The following is a 17,563-nucleotide window of genomic DNA, read 5'->3' as shown; positions in this document are numbered from 1 at the left end:
TGTGTGTAAAAATGTAAATCTTGTAGGTAAGTCACCGTTTCAATTTCTCAATCCTTCGTGAATATAGGACGGAACTGACCGCATCACATAACATTTCAGAACATATAGGAATATTCTAATTTGTTGTGGTATGTTCAGAAAAATTATGTAGCGTTTGAAAACATTTTGAAACATTCCAGGTCATTGTGCAACATTCCAGAACAATCTAGGATGCTGTGGAAGTTTCTGTAACGTTATGGTCCACTCTTAAGATTTTTGTTATAGGCGGCGTTGTGTAAACATAATATAACTTAGATCACATTTCCATCTCGAATATTACATAACAAATGTAATGAACATATTTGGTATGGTGACCAGCATTACATCACCATCATGAACAATATGCAAATTTCTACACATAGCATGCACTTATATCACCTAACCAAAGTTTAAGTATTTTGAAATGTTTACAATTATCTATACTGTAAGATACTGCTTTTCTCTCAAGAGATTTATTTATTTATTTTCTAGCGTTCATGATTTTATATTTGGTAACCAGTATTGCTGAAGAAAACGAAAGGAAATTTGAAGCCTCATCTAGGTTGAACTACATTCTCTTCTGTGATGAACCTTTGCGTCTCAATGAACGGGGCAATGACCTTCTGGAATATTTTTCTGTTGCAAAAGCAGATCGATATACATTTTGTTTTTTTAACTGCAGTGTTACTTGTTTCTAGTGAATGTAGCTGCTTGGTTATCAATTAGACTTCGAATTCAGTATATTCATGATCATTCTTATTTCTCTTCACTCGAAACCTTAATACCACTCTGTCAAAAAAGCTTTCTCACAGTCAGTGTCGAGAAAACAAATTTCAGTTATTCGAAAAGAAATTCAAAAGTAATTGAAATTGCAATGACAAAACAATTAAGATATAATTATCAGTAAGTACCATTGTTGTCGACACATGAAATACGTTCATGGTACTTCGTTTTCAGATTAAACCATGACAATCTTTCTTGTGTATCGAATACTGACAATATTTTTGAACTCCATAAAATAACTGATCCTGGTGGCTTTCAAGATTTTGCCATGCATATCAGAAATTCGACTATAGATGCCAGGCAGCGCTTCAAAATATTTACAGCAAAATTATGGAAAGTGTAGAGACTCCAACGTCTTCAAGCCTTTGTAATCGAATTGAATGAAAAACAAAAATCCTGAAGTCTCCTGAACATATTTCAATAGATCCACCTCGCGCATTCAAATATCTGGGTTGTTCTTTGTAACTGCTACAAGAATATAAAAAAAAAACGTTGAAGTTGGCAATGAATAAAAGAAAGTGATAACGGAAGTGTGATGAGTGGAAGTGTGTATACAGTGTGTCTCACTTTTCATGGAAGCACCCCTGTAATTATTATCAAGATACAATGATAAAATTCCCAAGATTGATGAAAATGCTGAAAACATACTTACTAGCTGAATGGTGTTGGCCTAAGTGGTATATACTGCCCGCCAGTTGTTATGAAAGAACCCATTTTTACAGTAAATAGGTAAAATAGTCTGAAAATTCCTTCAGATTCGTGATGAGAACCCCCAAATTACTACAGGTACACCTTATTCCTGAAAAAATATCAGCCCTGAATTATCCAATTTTTTCTCACTTTGCTTGGAAGCACTCCCGTATTTTCCGTAATTGTTGACGTAGAACTGTGAAATTAGCGAAATTGAATGATAACCAAAAACACTTTTCAGCTGAACTTATAATTCTCATGGAGAATAATAATAAAGTGTGCGTTTTAGATCGAGGGGCTCTCACTTTAGAAATAAATCAATTCAACCAACGGAAATATCAACTGAAAATAATGTTTTTTCGAAAAAAAGTTATTTTATAACCTCACAATATCTGTTCACTATTAAATCATTGCCAGCCTCTTTCGCGAATTCAAATTTTTGTATTCAATAAAAATCGAAGGATGTCGTGACGTTGCCTCGTATTAATTGAGTTATTGTTCCTGTTGCTTTTGTTGTTGCTGCTGTTTTGCTGTTGATCCTATCTATCCTGTTGTTTGTGTGTTCCTTCAAGTTTCTATTCTGATAAATATCTATTGATTTTCATATCGATTCAGTCTAAAACATGTCCCGACAAACTATACAAGAGAAAATTGAAATAATACTGATGATTGGAGAAGGTGCGAGGTCTTATCGCAAAGCAGCTTTTGAATTTAATAGAAGACACCCACTTAATACTTCCGTATACTTTGGAATAGTTTCCAAAATATACAACCAATTCAAGAGGACCGGTCAAGTAATGAAGGTGAGGAAATTTGACAAAAACCATATCAATGACGGAACCATTTTGGCAGCATATTGTACTGATCCCCATATAAGTTTGAGAAATTTGTCACTTCAACTCAATCTAGGCCGGATTAAAATTTGGAGATGCTTGAAAAGGCATTGAATGCATGCCTTCAAACCTGAATTTTTTCACACGTTACATGGTGGAGACTATCAAAGATGAATGGAATACTGTTTGTGAACACAAGGCAATTACCTGAATGACAGTAATTTCTTGAATAATATATTATTCACGGATGAGGCGACTTTCACCACTAACGGTGTGGTATCTATTTAGAATTTCAGATATTAGGCAGAAAAAAATCCGCACTGGGTGGTGAATTGTCGAACTCAAATATCCCAAACAGTGAATGAGTGGTGTGGGATACTAAATGAAAGATTATTAGGACCCTTGTTCATTTAACAGAAAGTGAACGAAAAATCATTCATTCGATTTTTGAAGAATGAGTTCTCCGACTTCCTGGAAAAATTGCCTCTGAATAGAAAGAATGAATTGATTTTTCAGTTGGACGGTTCACCCGTTCACAATTATGGGACAAGCAAGGAATGGCTCAACAGAAACCAACTTGATAGCCCTCTCGTGATGTGGTCTCCACATTCCCCTGTTCTCACCCATCTAAACTTTTATTCATGGGAAACGTTAAAAAATAAAGTGTATAGGAATAGCCCCGCTAATCTCTCTTCGTGCGAGAATAATCGAGGCATGCCAGGAACTAAGAAAAGTGGTTGTAAATAATAGAAATTGAATAGAAAAATGTATTCTCTTCGAAGGAGGACTCATAGAGGAAGAAACAATTATTTGAATTTTGTGAATCTGAATCAATATATAATTTTCAGCTCCTTCGTCGTTTTTGAAATTAGTGTATATCACTCAGGCCAACACCATTCAGCTGGTAAGTGTATTTTCTGCATTTTCATTATCTTATTTTGATAAATACGAAAGGTATGGATGTGCTTCCATGAAAAGTGAGACACATTATATTCTTTCCAATTGAAAAAAAAATGAAAATATTTTGATGAAATATACTCAAGTACAAAAGTAACATGAATTGAGGTATTGATCATCTTATGAAAACTAACTGGAATTTATCATTATGATGTTTTCAAAATATTTCAATACAAAATGAAATGAATATATCGATAATAAAAAAAACAAAAATACGAATCATTTCGTTGATAAAATGTTGAAGTTCTGCAATTGTGAAATCACCAGCCCATATGTTACCGTTAGGCATATTAGATCGTAATCGTAGTGGTTTCTGAATACACAGTTTTTCGAAAAGCCATGTAATTGATATAATTGATTCATTCTGTCAAGTTACATGGCTGACGTGGCACTACAAATACCCTTGATACTATTCATATGGCCCAAGAACTATAATCATAGCCTGCCCAGTACATAAGCCTAATGACCACAGTTGCTGTTAACACCAAAAAATCCCAGTTCGTAATATTTGTAAAGAATATAAAATAATCAGCGTGTATAAGAAACGCTAAGGAAGCTATTTTAAGATTATCATTTTTTCTCGGGTGCTATACTCTTGATCCATTCTGCATACATAATTCAAATATATGATTCCCCAAGGAATCTTAATAAACGGCAGGGGTTGTATGGATTCAACGTGGAGAACCAAAAATAAGGAATCTTAATAGGATTTTGATTCCCAAATCGTCATTTCCACGGTTGTACTTCCCCTGACAACCGAGAGGCGGTAGACTTTTGAGTTTGGAGATTCTTCATGATAGAATGGTACTGGATGGAGCCTGTGAAGTCATCAGGAGTTCATTTTTCCCTTTCCCGCATGATCCGCCCCGATGAAAAAGCTGCTGTCCGGGCTGCTGATGAACTTGGTTTAGTTTCCGACACTGTACGAGGTGGTAATGAATCTGTTAACGGGTTGGAAGCCGTTTGGCTAAAGGGCCCACATAATAACCGCAGAGATCACTCCATTTTTGCGGCAACACAAGATTACGTCAATGCATGGGCTATTAAACAACATTGTAGACTTTGGATTATGAAAGCACCTTATCTTTGCTTTCCTTAGGACGAGTGGGTAGAACTGAAAATCTGAGGGATTAATCATGGCCTGTCGTTATGGTGTCTCCGACCCATCAGTCTACTGCAGTCACGTGATGAGTATAGAGGTTCCTGACATCAAGTGCGGGGCCTGCTGCGAGGTGCTTGAGACCCTAATGTATTGTTGGCCGACATATTAAGCATATGCGTTCTCAGCCCATATCTACCGACATATCAGGGCCATGAGAATGCCTTTTGTTTTCTGTACTTCTACAGTATCGGTGTTGCCTTAGGTTCCGGGGAATGTTAAATCGGTTGAAGAGAATGAAATGTGCCGAACAAACAGAATTTAAAGATTTTCTCTTCTAGCTCGAAAGACCACTGTATTAGGATAATTGTACTGATTATTGGAGTCGCTCTCTCCTATTGAATATTGAGATCATGCCGGCATGCCGCACTGAGGTTGAAATCTTCAAATTCAATTATCACTCCCCCCACGTTTTGAGGAGAGGTCATTGGTTGATAATGCTAATGCGCCTTTCCGGGGGCTTATTTGGAGAAGGGCATGATCAGTTCAACCCCAGTAATGATAATAATGATGGGCTGCACCTGACATTCACTTAGAATATGTGAAGTGGGAGTTCATCATGCTCTACCAGGCAACACCTCATTTCACTTTAGCCATCCTACGGTACTTTTGAAATGAAATGTTGCCTTACTCTGCGAAGGATATTGAATACTCTGTGGTGGGACGATATTCTTCTTGGAAGTTTTAGTTTGGAGTGTCCTCAAAATAGAATGGTTTTGACTGGAGCCTGTGAAGCCATGCATGGTTTGTGACCATGGAACAGTGAATATTACTGGAGTTTTTTTCCAACAACAAACCGTTTTTTCAACACCTCGACACGTGTATCGATCACCAAGTGAACATCTTCAAGAGGAAGATCAAACTGAACTTTTTATTTGAAGATGACCACTTGATGATCGAAACACGCGTCGAGGTGTTAAAATAACGATATGATATTGGTAAAAACTCCATTACTACAGACTTTCACGATTACTTGTGATGTTCGATATCCAATCAGGCGAATATCTTTTTTTTTCAGTAGCTTAGGTGCGGAGCTCCATATATGTGAGCAAAATTCATTATCCACCAAGCAGTGCATCACACGGAACAGTGGACGAAGCATTTCTTATTTATAGAGGTGCCCGACGGCCGTTGAATTCAGTTTGGTTTTTGGCACTGAACGAAGTAACTGCAACTCTATTGGAATTTTTAATTTGGACTGTCTTCAAAATAGAATGGTTTTGACTGAAGCCATGCATGGTTTGTGACCATGGAACAGTGAATATTACTGGAGTTTTTTCCCAGAAACCAACCGTTATTTCAACACCTCGATACGTGTTTCGATCACCAATTGAACATCTTCAAGAGGAAGATCAAACTAAACTGTTCATTCGAAGATGACCACTTGGTGATCGAAACACGCGTCGAGGTGTTAAAATAACGGTTTGTGTTGGTAAAAAACTCCAGTAATATTCATTACTACAGACTTTCATGATTACTTGTGATTTTGGATATCCAATCAGGTGAATAGCTATTTTTTTCAGTAGCTTAGGTGCGGAGCTCCATACATGTGAGCAATATTCATTTTCCAAAGGTTTCAAGCAGTGCATCACATGGAACAGTATACGAAGCATTTCTCATTTATAAGCAGGTGCCCGAGCGGCCGTTGAATTTAGTTTGGTTTTTGGCACTGAACGAAGTAACTGCAACTCTATTGGAATTTTTAATTTGGACTGTCTTCAAAATAGAATGGTTTTGACTGAAGCCATGCATGGTTTGTGACCATGGAACAGTGAATATTACTGGAGTTTTTTCCCAGAAACCAACCGTTATTTCAACACCTCGATACGTGTTTCGATCACCAATTGAACATCTTCAAGAGGAAGATCAAACTAAACTGTTCATTCGAAGATGACCACTTGGTGATCGAAACACGCGTCGAGGTGTTAAAATAACGGTTTGTGTTGGTAAAAAACTCCAGTAATATTCATTACTACAGACTTTCATGATTACTTGTGATTTTGGATATCCAATCAGGTGAATAGCTATTTTTTTCAGTAGCTTAGGTGCGGAGCTCCATACATGTGAGCAATATTCATTTTCCAAAGGTTTCAAGCAGTGCATCACATGGAACAGTATACGAAGCATTTCTCATTTATAAGCAGGTGCCCGAGCGGCCGTTGAATTTAGTTTGGTTTTTGGCACTGAACGAAGTAAATGCAACTCTATCACTCAGTTGAAACCTGGTCAGCAAAAGGCCCACATCAAAGCCGCAATACTCAGCTCACTCCTGAAACTACAAAACGATACGCCGGATAATGGAATATTTCTCAAGAACATTGAAGGCCTCAGCTTATCAAAGCAACTGATCTCTACCTTACTCAAGTCATGTGAGCCCGAGTTGGAAACTGATGGGTTTGTTATGACCTGCCATGATTTATTCTACAAAATCACCGTAGTCGCGTTCACCAAATATAAGTCACCAGACACCCTTTTTTTTGGGTCCTCAGCCTATATTCACCGATATAACGCAGCCTCGAGAGTACTTCTGTACCACTTTCTGAATATTTTCACTCCGAACTACACAAACTCTCCACAGACCACTCGATTGAAAGAGTGGAGTTTTCGTTTCAGATTAAGCTAATAACCTCCTGAATGTAGAGGAAAAACGAATGAATCGTACAGATTCACTCTTCTAATTCCACAAACGAGTGGAATGAAGAATATCTTGGGTATTGAAATCCAAAATGAAATATCTAAATCGAAAATTCGATTAAAATACGTTTTACTTCTGTCCAGCAGCATTTTCAGTTTGATTTGTCTATATAAAATTCATTTTCTGAAAAAAAAAATGACATTCATGAACGAAAAAATTATTGCAATATTAGTGCGTGTTTGTTATGTTTGTATGCGTGTTACTTTATGTAGGCGAAATGTAATAACTTTATTATGGTGGTAGCTGTCATCAATTAGCATGTGTTGCAAATAATGGGAAAAAAATTGGATGTTTTATTTTGTAGTGTGGAAGGAATGTGGAAGGAAATCAGTCTTTTTCGATCGTTATCATTTCTTTCATGTGTATTAGGTATTGTTTTACGGTGATTGTTTCGATTAAAGATTAATCTTTGTCAATCACCTTCAAACAAACGTTAAATCTTCCTTTTGAAGGTGATCACTTGGTGATCGAAACACGTGTCGAGGTGTTGAAAATAACGATTTTGTGTTAGGAAAAAACTCCAGTAATATTCATTACTACACCAAAGGTTCCAAACAGTGCATCATAAGTCGATGAAGGATAGGTTAGGGGTGATGGGTGAATTTTTTAATTTGGTTCAATTAATGAATGGAAGTCGGTTTTCATACAATGCTTTAAGAGGTTTGATTTAAATTTCTCATATCAGTTCTATCATTCAGGGAGTTGTTGTGTTTTTTATCTACATAATTTCCCCTTTATTTTATCTACATAATTTTCCTGATTATTTTCAAGTTAGAACTTTAGTATTTTCAAATTGTGGTTATGCTTGTTTTGTATTATATGTTTATACAATGCTGTGCTGGAAATTTTCATGTATATATGACCGTTAATTATTTTTTCTATCAGTTCTGGAGTCATACTAATGTAATGATCACAATCGTGACACGAGATGTAGTAAAATAGATTTGATAGTTTCATAATTGGGGTTATGCTTTTTAGGGAGTCAAGGAGGGTTTGAGAGTATTCTGTGATTTATTGAAAATTTGGATATCCAAAACATCATGCCTTTCCCCGAAGCACCTCCGAATGTATCGGGGTTTCGGGGACAGGCTCCGGCCAGTGAATCCTCTCCAGATAATTATATATTCATTTATGATTGGGAGATAACAAATTTGATGGAATTTCCAATGTAATTTCACATATGCTAGTATCAACGGCTTTCAATAAAGCAAAAACAAGGAAAGAACTGAATGTTCACGGTGATCTGGGTGTATACAAAGTTTAGCAAAAGATAAGTAGCTGTTTTGAAAGATTGATTAATCAGTACGTTGATGACCTAATAAAAATGAACATGAACGATATTTTTTAATGTTATTACAGAAAATTAATCAAAATTGACCAAAGTCTAGTTTTTTAAATCAGAAACAAAAGAGATAACCTCATAATCAGTTATTATAAAAAATTGTAATGTATGCATAATGATAACATTTATGGTATCCATGCGAAGAAGAAATGAAGTTTGGTTATCTCGGAAAAATACTTCGGAAATCATTCTATGAGTTCATCTGGATATTTGACAAGTATGCCATTTTCCTGTTTCACATAAATTCGCCTACTCTAACCACTTATCTTTTTTCCTAATCGATTGTTGATGATCTCTTCAGTTTTATTGATAAAGTTACTCTATTCATTTCACTTTCTCGTCGATCAACTCTGTATTCATAGTCTAGTTGATGATAGGTTTCAACGATAATTTTCGTTTCTCAAATTATAAGCATTCATAAATAAATCTATTCCTTGTTCGAAAAGTATTACTGTATGTATGCTCCCCATATTTCTGATTTGAAGTTCCATCAATGATCAGATAGCTGTTGCAACTGTACCACATTCCTATTTATTACATTATTGTGGAACGCCTTTGCTACCCTATTAGCTTCTTGATACAGAATAGGAACAATCTTAGACCAATCAGAGACATGTTTTATCACCAAAACCAGATATTTGTTGATACTGTTCGTAGGATGATCATGGCAAATGATGAAAATTCTTTCGAATGTGGTTTTGTGTAGAAGCTAAGTTTAAAACTGGAACTTTGAAAGAACAAACGTCGCACCGTTCACACTATTCCTTAACATCGCAAGACAATCGACGTGTTGGTATTCCATTAGAATTTATAACAATCATTATATTTTGTAAAATCGATAATTGTCAATATATTTAGAAGTAACCATTTTTATGGACGCCAATAGGGCATGCCACTGCCATTTGTCACTTCAGAAATATTCAGAAAACACTTTATCGTGAGATTTTCACTGAACAGTTCCACAAAAAATGCAACACGTGTTTCGTTATACAATAGCTCCTTCAGCTCCATATATATTTTTACAATTTGAAGTACCTGAATTTCAAGTGCCTGAATTTCAAACATCTGATTACGATTTGATATTGGAAATGTGTACCTACCTGAATTTGAAAATGAATCCATCAATATTGAAATAAAAAATTGTGTACAAACTCATTTGAATAAACGCTCAATCAATGAAATTACCTGAGCTTATGTATAAGAAAAGTACCAGTTTTCACATTCGAAAAAATATTCAGTTTTTCATTTCCATTTGGTCGGTCGGTAGCCAAGCGGTTCGGCGTGGGTGATTTGTTCACTCACTCGAATTGACTGCCGTGTTGGTCGGTGGTTCAAGCCCTAGTCTGAACGATCGATCTTCACTTGCTATCGTCCAACCCGTGTTAGGAATCACACGTTGAAAGGTAAGACCTCGTTAATCTTTAGCTCGCACAAGTTTCGACTTCTGAGGGTTATCGTTCGTAGGGGTGCGATAGCTGGTTAACGGAAAAACGGATTTTAAACAGATTCAGGTAATTACTTGAATCCATGAGTTTATTTATTTCTGAACGAACAATCCTATCATTTCTTCAAAACATGTTTTACTAATTGAAATCTGCAATTCTCTCAACAAACTAAAACCAAAACTCACAAGCGGGGATGATAACATACCTAGCTTTTTCGTTGAAGATTGTGCACACCTCCTAGCCATACCATTACAGTCAATCTTCAATCTAGCACTGAGTACAGAATGCTTTCCTAACAAATGGAAAATATAAAAAATTTGACCAATTTTCAAAGCTGGTGCCATAAACAATATCCAAAACTACCGACCTATAACCTTGTTATCAAACTTTGCAAAGGCTTTTGAGATGTGCCTGTACAACAGAATATTTCCTGATGTTGAGAATTTAATTTCAAACAATCAACACGGTTTCTTCAGCAAAAGATCAACAATAACTAACTTAATGTGCTTCACAAAATCAGTAAGTAATGCACTTAATAATAACCTACAAGTAGATACTGTCTACACAGATTTCTCGAAGGCATTTGACAAGTTGGATCATAACATTCTTATCAATAAACTCAACCAATATGGATTCGACTCTCAACTCTCAAACCTTTTCCGCTCTTAATTAACTGAACGTATCCTATTCGTAGATTATAGGGGTCACAAGTCGTTCCAATTTATTGCAACCAGTGGTGCCCCTCAAGGAAGAAATTTAGCACCTCTTTTATTCTCACTCTTCATTAACGACATAGAAAATACTCTCTCCAGCAATTTCTTACTCTTTGCAGATGATTTGAAAATCTTTCGTCCCATTACATCACAGGAGGACTGCTTCATCTTACAAAAAGACCTTGACTTTTTGTACATTTGGTGTAGCGAAAATAATCTTCCCCTCAATACACACAAATGTAAATACTCAAAATGAATCCTTAAACATAATGTTATTTTTCATGATTACTGCATAAATAACACACCTCTTCAAATAAGCACTCATCAAAGAAATCTTGGTGTCACATTTGACCCTAAACTGAGTTTCTCCATCCACTATGACACAATAATATGCTCATTTATCGTAACTGTAAGAACTTTCGTAGCAAAAACATTTCTTTAACTCTTTTCAATGCATACGTTAAATCTCGGCTGGAATATGCCTCCCTTATATGGTCACCTATATACAATGTTTACATAAACAAAATTGAGTCTATACAAAGAGGCTTCATGAAATATATTATTTACAAGCTGGAAGGAGTTCACCCTGAACAAGGCATCGCGACAGAATACTACTGAATAAGTTTAATCTATTATCGCTTCAAAACCTACTACTCTATAATTTTCATTTATAAACTATAGTAAATAATCTGATTGACTCTCCCGAACTACTCTCCCACTTCAACTTTCATGTTCCACGAATCAATTCTAGAAATGAACTGACTTTTTATCTACCAAATTCTAGAACAAACATATTACTCAAGTCACCAATTGTTGCAATCAACTCTGTGAGAATCTCGACATTCATTATGGACCTATTGGTCAAGTGAAGAACCACGTTAAGAAACTTTTACACTCTAGGCAAAATACATGAGCCCAAATTGAAAGTTATTCTACCATGTGAACTTATCACTACTACTGTATTACTGCTGTTTTTTTTAACTACATGTTTTTCATATCGAACGAGAACAGTTTAGTGTTCGGTCTGACACTTGTCGTTGTATTGAGGAAGAACACAACTCAAAACTTAACTACCTGGACATAACCATAGGATATAACCACAACAAAACACAATTTCTAATGGCAATATACAGGAAACCATACTCCACCATACCCGCAACTTCAAACTATCACACAAAATGGCTACCTATAACGCATTCATATATAGAATGTTAAGGATACCGCTCAGCAATGAAGCCCGAAACAAAGAACGGAAAGTCATATACCAAATAGCGAACGAAAACGGAACAGAATCAAACAAAAAATACAGAACAAGGATCAAGACACCCCAACAGACAAAACAACACAACGATGGACAGCATTTACGTGCGTAGGACACCAAACAAAAAACTAACAAACGTCTTCAAACCACTGAACATCAACATCACATACAAGCCAAACACCAAAATAACACAAAAAATAAACAACTATGTAAAAGAAGAAGTCAAAGGCCAAAACGGGATATACAGTATAGAATGCTCGGACTGCAACAAATTCTATATCGGCCAAACCAAGGAGAAACTGATCTAAAGGTACAATGAGCACAAAAAGGCATACATAAATCCAATAGTATATAAATCAAACCTCGCAACACACGCCATACAAATCAAACATAATTTCCCCCCACCAGAGAACATGAAACTCATAAAACAACTCAACAAGGAAACCGCATAGAAATATGGGAAAACTTGAACATAAATAAATTTAACAGTCATAAATCACTCATGAGGAACAAGTACAAATCAAAACACAACAAGACCTCAACATTCAATATATTGAACACATTCCTAGAGAAGATCTAACACAAAGAATGTTACCTGATGCATTACAAATACAGGCAAATTCACCTAAAGTGCCTGAAATACCTGAGTTGAGACGTTCGGACAGTATAAAGAGGCAGACAACAGGATGACAAGTTCAGTTTGAGGAGTGCCTAGAAGATGACAGTACGACCAGCTGTCGAAAGCGCTCGCAGATAATTAATAGAAGATATAAAGCTTCAAATCCTTTTTGTGTCAACAATGGAAACCGGATAGAAATTTGGGAAAAGTTGAACATCCATAAATTTAACAGCCATTAATCACTTATGAGGAACAAGTACAAATCAAAACACAACAAGACCTCACATTCAATATAAACATTCCTAGAGAAGATCTAACACAAAGAATATTACCTGATGCAGTACAAATACAGGCAAATTTACCTAAAGTACCTGAAATACCTGAGTTGAGACGTTCGAACCGTATAAAGAGGTAGACGACAGGATGACAAGTTCAGTTTGAGGAGTGCCTAGAAGATGACAGTACGACCAGCTGTCGAAAGCGCTCGCAGATAATTAATAGAAGATATAAAGCTTCAAATCCTTTTTGTGAAATTCAATATCAAAATATATATATATATATATATATATATATATATATATATATATATATATATATATATATATATATATATATATATATATATATATATATATATATATATATATATATATATATATATATAGCTGCCTCCGTGGTGATTTTGATAGTTTTTTTGTAAACACAAGATCTATTAAGTGAAACCACAAATGTGCGGCTGGCTCCTGCTGGTGGCTCCGTGCATTTTTATTTATTTCTTCTGGTAACCAAGTGTTGCCAACCTTACACTTGGCTGCACCATACTGATGATGGGCCAAAATCCCGAAACACGTGTCTATGGTTTGCCACTTCCTTGAGTGCTATGTCCGATTAAAAAACTCCTTACAAAGAAGTAACTTTCAGACACAAACTGGAATAAAGTCCTCCTGAAACAGCTACTTTCATATATATATATATATATATATATATATATATATATATATATATATATATATATATATATATATATATATATATATAAAAATATATATATATATATATATATATATATACAGTAGAATGGAATAACAGGGTATCTCAGTCAAAAAATCAAAAATCAAAAACTCTGCTTTACTTTGCCAAGCTTTCGCTTCTAGTGGGAAGCTTGTTCAGGGCCTATAATTTATTGAGTTGTGGGTTTTTTGGCCAATGAATAAAATTACAAATCATACTTACAGTAAAAATGAGTAAAAAGCAATTAATTGAACATATAAATCGACGAAAAAAGTTAAACATTAATGGAGTTTTTTTGGTTTGACAAATGTCATACCTTCACATAAATGTCATTTTTCAATGGGCATGATGATTTGATAATCTTTGACTCTAAAGGGAAAGTTGATTGATACAATTTTCATTATTATCAATATGAGTTTTGGTATAGTTCCAGCAAGTTACTGTATATACGATATATATAAAGCTTCAAATCCTTTTTGTGTCAACAAGGGAAACCGCATAGAAATTTGGGAAAACTTGAACATATTTATATATATATATATATATATATATATATATATATATATATATATATATATATATATATATATATATATAAATATATATATATATATATATATATATATATATATATATATATATATATATATATATATATATATATATATATATATATATATATATATATATATATATATATATAGAGTGTTTAAACCTATTGGGCATCGTCTCGTCAGTACCGGGCAGGTGATCGTCGATTAAAAACAAAATGTGAATAAGCAAGAAACGTACTCAATAAAAGTAACTGCATAATCGCAAGCGAGACTTGAGTGAAACCACCTATTGGTGTGACATCCTGATTCAGGTTCAGGTAAAAAACACCTTAACCCTTGCCTGTCGTCGAGACCTACAACTTTGTAGGTACGTGTAACAGATACCCAGATAATGCTGCACAGAAAGCAAAGAAAGTAATGAATGTTTCTATTCTCCAGATATGTATTCCGAAGCTGAATTCACTTTGTATATTATACACATTTTAGGTGAAGGACTCCTTCAGAATCATCCACTTTCTTGTGAAACTGAATTATCCATGCTGGAAGCCTCAGGAGTATCGAGTTCTCAATTTGAATGAAGTATTAGATTATTGACCCTGGCATGTACATCCAGAGAAAGCCCCTTAGCGTCTCTCCTTATGTATTTGTTCTGTATTTGTTCAGCTCAGCGTGCATCCTCGCATTGATTTTTTTGAAATGAAACACAAGCACTACAGAAAAATCCTTATGGCTCTCTAAGAGAGGTGCCTGTGCAAAGTAGCGATTCACATTGAATTTGAATCGCTGGAGATTAAATCCATTTGCAAAAATTTCTCAAGAAGTGCATTCCACATAAACGCAGTTCTCCAAATGAAAGCGTTCTTGATCAGTGAAGTTCAAGGTGTACTCAGTTGAACGATGAGCAGCCACAGTCTGTCGCGTATTTCTAATATGTACCGCTCTTTCTGGAATCAAATGTGCCAGGTCACTTGAACACCTCCCGTGAAAGTATCTATAGAAAAGAAAAGAGACAGATCCACAACATCTCTTAGATTTTCCAGACTATCGAGGTTGCAAGTGATGCTCGCGTCTCCAAATAGGCGAATGCCTCTGTTCAAAATATTTTGTAATCCAGAAGCTTCAGGGGCGGAGCTTAGGGGCGGAGCTCCATACATGAGAACAATACTCCAAAGATAGTCTGATCTGAGCTCTATACGGCATCAAAATTTTCTGGGATGTGTACCGTTTTCTGCTACGGAACAGTGTTCCAAGCTTTTGAGAAGCAGCTTTTGGCAATTGCAGCGACATGATTGTGCCAAGACATTGGTGTCCATTTTAACCCCTACAAACTCATCGGAGCAGAAAACGGAATTGTCTCTCCTAACATCATTATGTCCATGTTTCTAGATTGCGTTATTTCAAATATAGGTGACATATGATAGAAAGTCGCCTGTTGATCTTTGTTTCCGAAAGCCATATTGATGATCGCTCAAGATGTTGAAGCCTTCCAAATATTTTAGGATATGGTATATGGTGGTTTACGGCTTTCTTCATGATTTTTGATATCACTTATAGTGAAGCGACTGGTCTATAGTTACTTGGAAGATTTATCCTGCTCTTATCGGGGATATAGGCTGAAGGCAAGCAATCTTTCAACAAGAAGGAAACACACTTTCCTTGTAAGACAGTTTGAGAAGTTTGCAAAATACCGGTGCAAGTTCATTTGTGCACTTTTTAAGTACGATGACAAGCATTTCTTCAGAACTAGAAGCCTTGTTGATATTGAGCTGTTTCAAAATTGACCTGACTAGACGTTGTCGAAAAGGAATTTCCGGCATTGTGAATTCTAGTGGAGGAATTGTGGGTGGTGCCTTTCCCAGAAAATCAACTGTGGAGAGGAACGAAAATTGTTCAACTGGTAGATTTGCATTTCCAATGGCTGCTGTTGCAATTGAATCATCCGCATTTGTTATTGATGGCAGTGTGAATCATGTGAAGTTTCTGATTAACAGCTTCAGCTAACGACCAGAAGGATCTAGACCCGTTGGGATTAGCAAGCAGTTCATCCCTGACTCTCTGATTGTAAAGTTTTTCTTTATTTTGAGTTTGCATTTGTTGCGACCATCAACAAACCTTGTTCGATTTTCGGCACTTTGCAAATTTTGTCGAGCCAAGGTTCACCATTAGAGGTAAGTTCCATTGGAAAAGTAATATATGCATCTATGGATGATAGAATAACTTTCGTGACTTCAGAAGCACAAGTTAATGGATCATTCGAGCTGAAACAACTATTTAGCCAGGGAAAACTTTGAAAATGGTCTTGAAGATCCTCTCGGCTTAGATTGTTCCCAATATTTATCGGTAATTCCATCAACACTGAAATGAGTTTGTGGTCAGAAGATCCCAATGGAGACCTTACGGTGACTGTGTGAATTTTTCGATTGGTTGTTAGGTAGAGATCCAAAACTAGTCTTCTATCAGCCGTTTTATATTTTCTCAGTACTTTATTGTATTCAGATGTAAACGTTTTTTATTAGCTCCGTCAAAGTAATTTTTTTGTATCTTTGGAAACTGTTCTGGTAATATTCATGTTTGTCAATTGTGGGACAATGTTTATTTTCATAATCTGAGTACTATCAATTTCAATACTGTAAAATCTGTCATACCAATGCAATCTGAGCAAATTCCCAAATGTGTTTTATATGTTTCTCAATGTGTATGAAACCATTTTCAAATTTATAAACTATGATCTCAACTACCTTCCTCATCAAACACATTCCACATATGAACACAGTTACTCATAAATACAGTATCTAATGTTACATCTATACTTTTATATATCTCGTATTCATGAAACTTCATTCAGAATATTTGGGATGTTTGCCATGAAAAACTGTAATACTTACATACATCCGTAAATATACCTCATTGATTAAAAATCTACACATTTTCTTCAGCTCAGAGGAAACTGAAAGATATGAATCTTTCTCCGTCACAATAATGGAATATGTCTATTTTTGGAAGCCATATTCGCCAGACATGAAAATGAGAGAAACATCTATAAAGATCAAATTAGTCTTGATTGTAAACTATTCCTGTGAGTCGTTTATTTCGAATTTCCTCAATATTTTTCTGTTTAAACTCTACGATAGTGTCTTTAGCTATAGTGAGACTGTAGTGTATGTATAGCATTAGGATTTACTGAATCGATTATTGAAGTCATCCCGAATGATGAATAAGGTTGTTACTTAACTCTGGAGAGGAGAGAACTCAGTACCGATGACCGAATAGAGCGGTATAGCCAGTGAAGTGACGAGTGTTTATTTATTGTTTCCCATTGAGTATTCTACTACTGGCGACGAGGATGGGATTTTTTCAAATCAGTCTGTCAATTTTTCATATTTCCACTACTTTCCGAGACATTTGAAAGAAAACTTTGTGTGCGAATAAGATTTTCATAAAGTAATTTTCAATAACTGTTATCGTTTTACAGTTCATGGAAAA

The 17,563-nt window shown here is 35.4% G+C and overlaps 1 protein-coding gene across 1 annotated transcript in view; it reads right to left on the bottom strand.

Moving 5' to 3' along the window:
* LOC111506597 (protein spaetzle) overlaps positions 1-10,145 on the bottom strand; it is a 41,184-nt gene extending 31,039 nt beyond the window's left edge. Inside the window, exon 1 of the mRNA XM_074172940.1 lies at positions 10,128-10,145. The gene's annotated coding sequence lies outside the window, so the exon portion shown is untranslated. The remainder of the gene's footprint in view (positions 1-10,127) is intronic.
* Between the last annotated feature and the right edge of the window lie 7,418 nt (positions 10,146-17,563).

The sequence above is a fragment of the Leptinotarsa decemlineata genome, unplaced genomic scaffold (genome assembly GCF_025532065.1).
Source record: "Leptinotarsa decemlineata unplaced genomic scaffold, Ldec_3_MD MMD2_tig00000199_RagTag_RagTag, whole genome shotgun sequence".
Taxonomy (NCBI): domain Eukaryota; kingdom Metazoa; phylum Arthropoda; class Insecta; order Coleoptera; family Chrysomelidae; genus Leptinotarsa; species Leptinotarsa decemlineata.
Note: the sequence above shows the minus strand (reverse complement) of the source record. Positions and strands in the feature narration are given on the sequence as shown.